Raw genomic sequence first — 9296 nt, 5'->3', positions numbered from 1 at the left:
TTTTTTTTTTTTAGAATGAAGCTAGAAGTGTCAGCTGTCAAATGACATAGGAGTAACGTAGATGCACATGACTCTAGTACTTCCAAAAATGAACTAGTGCCATCTGTCGCAAACATGTGTCATGACTTTTCCAACAACCCCAATAGCATTCACTTAGGAAAAGGGCTGTCAGACTATTCATTTTAAACCCAAGTTTTAATATGTTTATTACAACTATTTAAATTGTCAGTAACCTATACTTTGAGACTTTTTCCTCCAATCAGTAAGTATAATTTGAGTTTCTACCATATTTTAAGACATGTGGATAAGTAGGGACTATGCCTCAAAAAACACCTTGAAAAGGAATGACCTTTTCAAAACCAATATTTACTGTCAAACAGGTGAATTGACACATCAAGATCACATAGAATGACTTTAAACATCAGAGTGTTTACTATCTACGAATTGGAAATTCACGAAATGTTCAGTTGTTTTCGTCTGTTCATTTATTGGTATCACCATTAACACCCTGAGATATTACTGTAAAAAGTGAATCTCTATGTCACGATAGAAAGACAGTCCACATCTTCAAAGGTAAATTGTTAATCTAGCCCGTAGTTTATAGATGGAGACTCCCAAGCGTCCCACAGGCTGAATGACTTAAGGATGCTCATCCTGATAATTCTAGAACTTGGATCCCAGCATTCTGAGTCTTGATCTGCAAACATTACTATTATATAAGACAACTCCTAATAGGCTAAAAATAGGCCAGTTGAGAGTATCCCAACATATTCTCCCGTCCTGTACTATAGGAACCCTCTCGCCATGTCCTCACATGGCGGAAGGGGTGAGCAGTTCTCTGTGGGGTCCCTTATAAGAGCACTGATCCCATTCATGAGGGCTCCACCCTCAGGGCCTAAGCAACACCCAAATGCCTCACCTCCTAAACCCATCACCATGGGGATTAGGGTGCGACTTATAAATGCCAGGGACTCACAGACACTTGGACCACAGCTCTGCCCTTCTAGTCCATGAACAGTTCAGCACCGCTGCCGGCGTCACCACCAGCCCCAGATGTGCTCAGTGTGTCAGACCCTGCACTGGCCACTTTCACATTATGCTGCTTCATAAAGAAGGTTTTTCCCTCTATTTATGTGTTCTGATACAATTTTGTTACATAAAAATTACACATTTGCTATTAATTTGAAGTTTATCCATTAAGATGGCAGCGCAGTGTCATCTCAAGGGGAATAGCTATGATAAGTTTTATGGGGTTTTTTGGGAAGGGAAGTTATTTTACTTCATTTTTTTTTTTTACTTCAGTTAGCTTAATTTGCATTGCCAAAAAAAAATCATCCAATTCTCTAACATTTTAATTTCTTCTGTACTTATATAACCCCTTTACAATTACTAATAACATAGACTTATAATTACTAATTCAGTGTATGTGCTTTCCTTATGTTTTTTTCTGTGTGAGATTTTGAGCAGTTTCTATGTCTTGTTTTTAAGTAATAGCTCTTAGATTTATCCACTTCCTGGTTTTGTATTATTTAATGCTTTTTTGCATTGTTTTCCTGATTCATACAGATAGCTTTGATTTATTATATTTTCTAAGTTTTCAAGTTGAACATTGATTTACTTATTTATAGTATGTTATATGATACAATTTTGTTTAAAGCTATGTATTTGCCTGAAAGTACAATTTTGGTCCAACCTCACAGGCTCTAACATGTAGTGCTTATATTTTTGTTACGTTCTTAACAGTATTTGACCTCATTTTAATTTTAGTTATTATTATATCAGTGAGCACAACAGACTCATGAAAATAATCTCCCTCTCACACACATACACAGAAACACACAAAGACAAACAACCAAAAATCCAGGAGAACCTAAAATACTTGGTTTATGTTCAGCTCATCTGAAAACCCTGGTTTCTCTCAGCTTTGGGAAAAAATTTAGTGCATTTTAAAAAAACTATGTTCCTTGTCCTAAAAGTGTGTGTTTGTACTACAAGGCATAAATATTCCAGAAAGCAGCATTTTTGTTATTTGCAAGGACTCAACCATGTGGGTCCTATCAGCTCTGACACAGAGAAACATGAGTACTGCATCACACAGATGGCAGGAGGGCCCAGGGTGGATTGCCTCCTGGCTCACTGGGATGCCGGGTGTCCTGTAGGTCTTTGTAACAAACTGGGTGATGGCTAAGAGGCTTGTCTCCTCCAGAAAAGCTAGGTTATAGTCCAATGTTAACACCTAAACCAGGGTCTTAAAGCCATTTATTTTTCATTCACACTTTATGTCTCATGCTGGTTGGCGGTGTTTGCTTAACATAGTAATTCAGGTGGATGAAAGCGTTTCAACAAACATTTCTAAAAACTAACAAGAGTGGGAGGGGAAACAAGGAACTAAGCACTAGTTTTTAAGCCCCCCATGTTTCTTTGGCCACAGAAATTGGTTTGGCCTCACTTTGCGGGAAAGTACAACACTGTCATGTACTCAGAAAGAGATGACAACCAGAATACTGCACAAAATTCATTCTTTACTTTTACCTTGAGCTTAAAAAAAATAGTGTCTTCACATGTCATGAAACCCTCCATTTTTCAAAGTAGTTTTCATACATCCATTCAATAATTGCTTGTTAAGTGCTAACACTATACCAGATATGCATCATTCATTTAGAACCTTCCAAATTTCACCCCTCAGGAAAATACTGATATGTAAGGATTACTTGAGATGTTCTGTTATCTTTAAATGAAGGGCAAAGGCTTTCAAGAAGGAAATGTATTGCTGAGAAAACATGTTTTTATTCAACTCCTTTTCATACAAGCAATTTTCCAAATAATTACCTAATACACAATTTTCCAAAGTGTTGTGGGGTGTGCAAGCTTTTCTCTGACATAACAAGCTCACTGTACAGGCAGCAGGTTCAAGGCACACTACCAACTCCCTCAGCACACGAGAGCCCTAAAGAAAACCTACTGAAATGCTCTTAGTGCTGAGGTACCCAGAAGATCAGAAGTCACTTGTTCTCGTAGGTACACAGCTGCACTCCTCATCAAGATGTTTTCCAGTCACATTCTATGTGTTCCTTTTACCTCAGATGATACAAAGTAGATTGGCAGAGAATCATTAAAAGCGCCAACAGAAGGAAAGCCCAGCATTTCTGGTGTCGATGAAATGCCGCTTTCTGCTTCTTGTCAAATGTGCTTCTGTTTGACGTATTTCTTCAATGGTTCCAAGAAAATAATGAAGCAAATTAAAATCGGTATAAAATTACAAATCAAAATGCTATTCTAGGGTTGACAGAAAGACAGAGGCAAGAATATTTCAAGTCAAGGGGGGGAGGAAATCCATCACGGACCCAATCGCGGTGCCATGCCTTCTGAGGAAACTATGAGTCACTCCCGCTACTGTTGGGGGCAGGGTGCCTTGAGTCAGGAATGGAAAAAACAGCCTTCAATTAGAAATTCATTGAATTTTGTCAGATCCAATAAGACATTACTGTTATTTCAAGGGGAATGGTACGTGCGTTTTTTACTCAGTCTGCTTCTGTCTCTGATATTTTCATTCTAGGCTACATTTCTCAGCTGTTATTTTTCATTCTTTAGAAAGAAAAAAAAAGTGTAGAAAACAGGAGGATAAAGTCAAGGGAGACTTTCTGTTTATAAATCAAATGTGAAAATTTCAAAACACATCCAGTGCTTTGAAAGACAGGATGGATAGCTATCATTTGAGAGCTAACCAGATTTGCTCACTCGGGCACTTGCAGTAAGAACATTTTATAGCATTTCAATTGCAATCCTTTTATATCCACAGGATGATAGAAAACAAGTGGGAGCAGAAAAAGAGCAAGGCTTAGGTGAAGGGTTACAAGACTTTCATATGCACAGATAATCATGGCAATTTGAGTTAAAATATCAAGGAACACCTAAAGTCTCACAGGTGCTTAACATGCCACTGGGATACAAAGGAGCCATTGTTAAAGAGAGCACGTAGAGGTGTACGTACCAGGTCACGCATTAGCTTCACTGATGGCATAATGCTAAAAATAAGGGCGCTGTATGATGAAGCGGAATGTGCTGGGGTGAAAAGGGGGGCGTGCGACCCTTATGCTAGAAATGTCTCTGCGGTAGCTTGTACATCAGAGGCGGTGTTGCTTTTAGGAACAGTACATGACAGGCATCCTGCATTGTTCATTGTTGCACATTCTGGACTGACTGTGAAATTCTTCTTATATGGATCCCATAATTCCATAGCGTCGGTCAAAGCCAGATAACATTGACCTGCAAAATGGGACTTTTACAGACGTCAAGGGAAGACGTGGTACTTTGTGAAAGAGAAAAGAGAAGTCTCTGAGAGTGGGAAACTCCAAAAGCACCCGCTAAATTAGTTGTAGACAAGCAAAGGCCAAGCTATTTGACTGTTGCTCCAACACTCTTCGCTTTCATCACAAAGTCTCAATCAGAACATCTGTTGTTGTCGGAAAAGCCGTGACACATTTTTGCAATGAAAAACATAGAAAAAATACGTCATGACCTTACCGACAACACAATATTTCCCCATCCTTACATTTGGTACAAAAAGCTCTAACATTTGGAAGCTCTTGGAGTATTTAATTGTTGTCTCATAAAATTTTCACATATTCCACCTGACAACTGAAATAAGGATAAAAATAGTTAGTGATATGAATGTACCCACTATACTGTAAAGTGTTTAATACAAGAAAGCTTTTACTATTGTTATTTCACACTGTCTGGTAGGTAGGCAGGATTTGTGTAAGAGTGGAAAGAACATATAAAAACAAGCATGCTAGCCTTGAATTGGTCCTGAGACCCTCCAAATTTGGAAAACACAGGTAATAAATGGCTTCTCTTTGACTCTGCTTGCCTAGCAGATATAGTTTGTTTGGTGCGTAATGTTTTTAAAAATTTTAATTAGATTCAAAAATTTTTTTAAAATGCAAAAATACAAAAAAAATCTGAAATTTCTAGTTCTTTTGATATATTGGAAAATCTGACATCACCAGGATTCCATGCTGTACTGGCAACATTTGCCTAAACCAAGTAGGGTATTCTGTCGCATGACTGCCAGGTAAAGGCCTAGACTGCAGGGATGTCAACAGAAATAGATAAATAAAAAGAGTCACAAACAAAAAAGACATAATACACATAAAAAATAATTAATAAAAAGCCAGATATAAACCATACATTGCCAATAACATTAAATGTAAATAGAATGAACAATTCAATTAAAAGGTGTACATTTGCAGAAGAGATTAAGAAATACATGATGCAACTCCATGCTGTCTAAAGGAAATGCTTTAGGTTCAAAGGCACAATAGATCAAAAGTAAAAGAAAGGAAAAAATAAATACCATACAAACAGTAACCAAAGAGAGCTGGATTTATATTACTATTATAATATCAGACTTCAATACTTCAATACTTTAAGCCAAAAGTGTTACTAGAAATAGACATAGAAGGAAATTTTATAATTAAAAAAATAGCCAATTCACAAAGAAAATATAATAATTGTAAACATATATGCACTTAACAATAGAAACCCAAAATAAATGAGGGAACACTGGCAGAACCGAAAGGAGAAAGAGACAATTCAAAAATAATAGCTCAAGACTTCAATATCCCTCTTTCAAGAGTGAAAAGTAAATTAGACTGAAGATCAACAATGAAATAGAAGATTTTAACAATACTATAAATTAACTGAACCAACAAACATCTATTAAACATTCAACTATAAAATTACAGGATGCATATTGTTCTCAAGTTCAAATGGAAACATTTTCCACTTTAGACTACAAAAGGCCTATAGGCTATCTAAACATTATAGACTAGGGACTATATATAGACTACAAAAGATCATAAAACACATTGCAAACATTTAAAAGGACTGGGATCAGATAAAATATGTTCTCTGACCACAAAGAAATGAAATTAGAAATCAAGATCAAAAGCAAATTTGACAAATTTCTAAATATTTAGAAAGTAAATATTCATAATATATAACCAAGGAGCCAAAGAAGAAAGAAAAACAAAAATTACTCTGAGATGAATGAAAATCATGGCACAATATGCTCAAACTTAAAGGATGCAGCTAAAGCAGTGCTTGGAGGGAAATTTATTATTGCAAATGCCTATATTAAAAAAGAAGAAATGTTTCAAATCAATAACCTCAACTTCCACCACCTTAAGATACTGTAAAAAAGAACAAACAACCTAAAGCTAGCAGAAGAGAAGAAATAATAAAGATCAGAGAGAAAATGAGTAAGAAAAAATATAGAGAAAATCAATGAAACCAAAAGTTGTTTCTTTGATAAGAAAATTGAGAAAAATTTAGCTAGACTGAACATAAAAAAAAATGGAGAAGATTCAAAATACAATAAAAGGGGAGATTACAATCAAATTTACAATTAAAAAGTAATTATAAGGTAATGCTATGAGTTACTCTATGTCAACAAATTAGATAACCTATTAAATGAAATAGATGAATTCCTAAGAAGGCATAAACTACAAAACTGCTTCAAAAAATAAACAGAGGGCTGACCTGAGGGATGGAGGTGGGAGCTGGGAAGTGCCCATCGCCAAGATGGCAATATACACACGTGGTTAGCTTATTCCTTCTTGGGAGATCCAAAACTCAGAAGACCAATGGTCATCAAAATCACAGGAAAATACCTGAACATTTTAGAAAAGACTTTAAATATATATGGGACAGTGGCCTTTGGAACCACTGCTAGCTTCTCTGGAACGTTGACGAACTTTATTTTCAGACACTGCGTCAAGGCGAACACGATGCTGTGAAGACATGCATATGCATCATTGACGACACTGCCCTTTTTGCCGACTGTAGTTGCTTATACACTCCTTGTAACAGATGCTTTGTATTCAGGTAACATGAGCCAGGAGAGCTGTGTTCTGAGAAGCTCACTGATGGGCATAGTATGTGGTGTTCTACCTCCCGGCGCTTCCGCTTGTTCGAAAAATGGATGCCTGGCACTGACACCAAAAGGAAGGGTCTTACTTTACTGGCTGATGCTTTGTTAAACAGAGAGAAAAGCAATGGTGATTCCTCTAGTCTTTCAGATGGTCTTCGGAATACTTAATGGTCTACAAATTATGCAATATTTGAAACTACGCTCGAGAAAACTGTACATGAAGATTAACCAAAGAATGAATGCATACTAAATCGGCAGACTAGTTATTTTTATGGCGAGGACTCAGCCATTGCTGAAAGAGTGAAAACAAACTCTGGACAATTGTTTCTGCTCCTTTTGCCTAGCATATAGCAAGTATTCCATAAATATTCAGTAATTCAATTAAAAAAAGAATAAATAGAAAATGCAAACAGACCTGTAACAAGTAAAACAATTGAATTAGTGATAAAGAACTTCCTACACAGAAGTCCATGAATAGATGGTTACACTGGTGAATTCTACAAAATTTTTAATAAAATTCTCTAAGAAAATATAAGAGAAGGGCGCATTCCCAACTCTGCTTATGAGGCCAGCAGTACTCTAACACACCAGTAACACCAAAGTAATAATACCCAACACCCAGTGTTACTAAAACACTGGGCAAGAGAAGTGTTACTCGGTGTAATCTGTAAAGCAAATTACAGATTAATACCCCTTATGAAAGTAGACACAAAAACCTTCAAGAAAATACTAACAAACCAAATCCAGCAAAATAGAAAAAGAACCTATGACCTAAGGGGCTTATGCAAGGCATGCAAGTTTGGTTCAACATATGAAAATCAATCAATGTGATATAACACACTAACATAATAAAGGGAAAAAAAACATGATTTTATAGACACATAAAACATTTGACAAAATGCAGCGCCATTCAATGATAAAAACACAGAGGAACAAGGAATAGAAATGCATTTCCTCAACCTAATAAAGTTCCTGAACAATAACAAAACAAAACAAAACAAAAACCCCAGGTAACATCATACTTATTGTTGAAAGAATAAAGCCTTTCTTGTAAGGTCAGAAACAAGACAAGGATGTCTGCTTATGATATTTCTATTCAACATTGTAGTTGAGGTTCCAGCAAGGGCAATTAGGCAATGAAATTAAATAAAATACATCCAAATTGAAAAGGAAGAAGTTAAGCTATCTAAATTTGCAGATGACATGATATTATCTACAGAAAATCCTATGAAATCCATTAAATAAACTATTAGATCTAATTAACAAATTCAGCAAAGTTATAGAATACAAGGTCAAAATATAAAAATCAGTTATATTTTATACACTAGTCATGAACTATCTGAAAATGAAATAAACAATCCCATTTAAAACCACATCAAACAAAATATTTCAGAATAAACTTACTAAAAGAAGTACGTGCTTGATTTGTACACAGAAAATTTAAAAACACCATTGAAAAAATTAAAGAAGACCTAAATAAATGGAAAACCATCCTATGTTCATGGGTTAGAAGACAATATTGTTCAGGCAGAAATAGTCCAAATTTATCTACAGATTCTATGCAAATCCCTATCAAAATTCTAGCTAATTTTATTACAGAAATTAACAAGTTGGTACTAAAATTCATATCGTGCAAGGGACTCCAACTAGCTAAAATAATCTTGAAGAAAAAGAACAATGTCAGAGTATTCACATTTAATATCTGGACTATATCAAGAACTCTTACTCAATAATAATAATAAAAATTTGAAATGGGCAAAGGATTTGAATAGACATTTCTCCAAAAAACTTATATAAGTGGACAAGAGCTTGAAAAGATGCTCAAATCACTAGTGATTAGGAAAATATACATCAAAACCATCATGAGATACTACTTCATATCCACTAAGATGACTATAAAAACACACAATAACAAGTGTTGGCAAGGATGTGAAGAGGTAAGAACCCTCATGCATTGCTGGTGGGAATGAAAAATGGTGCAGCCACTTTGAAAAGCAGTACATTGCTCATTTCCCCCAAAAGTTCACCATAAACTTTCCTTATGACCCAGTCATTCCAATCGTAGTTATATACTCAGGAGAAATACAACATGTGAACACGAAACGTTGTACACAAATGTTCAGAACAGCATTATTCATAATAGTAAAAAAATCGAAACGACGCTAATGTCCATCAGATGATGAATGAATAAACAATCTGTTGTATATCCACGCAATGAAGTATTATTCGTCGATAAAAAGGAATGGATTACTGACACTTGCTACAACACAGATGGACCTTGAAGCATCGTGCTATGTGAAAACCAGCCATGAAACTCTATATATTATATTGTTCTCGTTATGTAAAATGTCCCAAACCCATA

General features: G+C 35.6%; 1 pseudogene; it reads left to right on the top strand.

The window, feature by feature from the left end:
• The window catches only part of LOC109389725 (complex I assembly factor TMEM126B, mitochondrial pseudogene), a 12221-nt pseudogene extending 5059 nt beyond the window's left edge, over positions 1-7162 (top strand).
• The last annotated feature ends 2134 nt before the right edge of the window (positions 7163-9296 follow it).

Source organism: Hipposideros armiger, unplaced genomic scaffold (assembly GCF_001890085.2).
Source record: "Hipposideros armiger isolate ML-2016 unplaced genomic scaffold, ASM189008v1 scaffold_241, whole genome shotgun sequence".
Taxonomy (NCBI): Eukaryota; Metazoa; Chordata; class Mammalia; order Chiroptera; family Hipposideridae; genus Hipposideros; species Hipposideros armiger.
The sequence above is the reverse complement of the archived record's forward strand: the minus strand, read 5'-3'. Positions and strand labels throughout refer to the sequence as shown.